The following is a 1436-nucleotide window of genomic DNA, read 5'->3' on the forward strand; positions in this document are numbered from 1 at the left end:
AAGAAGGGACTCATATTTAAAAAGGCAAACTACAATCTCTAGATCCTTAAACAGAAATAATATTCTTACTAATCAATTCAACAAAGTATGAATATTATGAGGGCACCAGGTAAAAGCATTTTAGAAAACAAAAAAAAAATTTAGATAAAATTATAAAGAAGGGACTCATTTTTAAAATTGCAAACTACATACTGTAGATTCTCAAACTGAAGAAACTAATCTCTCTACCTCATTTATCAGGGCATAAGGTATTCAATTATGAAAAAAATAGCTTGACTTAAAATCTTAAAAAAAAAATTGAAGGAGGGTGTTGGCGCCCGATGGCAAAAGCATTTTAGAATACAAAAAAAAAATTTGGAAAAAATTATAAAGAAGGGACTCATACTTTAAAAGGCAAACTACAATCTCTAGATCCTTAAACAAAAATAATTTTCTTACTAATCAATTCAACAAAGTATGAATATTATGAGGGCATGAGGTATTCAATTATGAAAAAAAACAGCTAAACTTAAAATCTTAAAAAAAAAATTGAAGGAGGGTGTTGGCACCCGCAGGCAAAAGCATTTAAGAACACAAAAAAAAATTTAGAAAAAATTATAAAGAAAGGATACTGAAGATATCAAATTACAATCTCCGAAGTCTTAAATAGAAAAAAACCATTCTTGCTAATCAATTCATCAAAGTATGAATATTATAAGGGCACCGGGTAGTCAATGTTGAAAAAATTAAGTCACACTTAAAATCATAAAAAAAAAATTGAAGGAGGGTGTTGGCGCCCGCAGGCAAAAGCATTTTAGAAAACAAAAAAAAAAATTATAAAAATTTATAAATTAGGGATTCATATATAAAATTGCAAACTACATTCGCTAGATTCTCAAACTGAAGAAACTAATATCTCTACCTAATTTATCAGGGCATGAGGTATTAAATTATAAAAAAAAATAGCTAGATTTAAAATCTTACAAAAAAAATTGATGGAGGGTGTTGGTGCCCGCAGGCAAAAGCATTTTAGAAAACAAAAAAAAAATTTATAAAAAATTATAAAAAAGGGATACTGAAGATATCAAATTACAATCTCCGAAGTCTTAAATAGAAAAAACTATTCTTGCTAATCAATTCATCAAAGAACGATTATTATGAGGGCATGAGGTATTCAATTATGAAAAAAAATAGCTAAACTTAAAATCTTAAAAAAAAAATTGAAGGAGGGTGTTGACACCCGCAAGCAAAAGCATTTTAGAACACAAAAAAAAAAATTTAGAAAAAATTATAAAGAAGGGACTCTTATTGAAAATTGCAAACTACATACTCTAGATTCTCAAACTGAAGAAACTAAATCTCTCTACCTCATTTATCAGGGCATAAGGTATTCAATTATGAAAAAAATAGCTTGACTTAAAATCTTAAAAAAAAATTGAAGGAGGGTGTTGGCAACC

Source organism: Acyrthosiphon pisum, chromosome A1, assembly GCF_005508785.2.
Source record: "Acyrthosiphon pisum isolate AL4f chromosome A1, pea_aphid_22Mar2018_4r6ur, whole genome shotgun sequence".
Classification (NCBI taxonomy): domain Eukaryota; kingdom Metazoa; phylum Arthropoda; class Insecta; order Hemiptera; family Aphididae; genus Acyrthosiphon; species Acyrthosiphon pisum.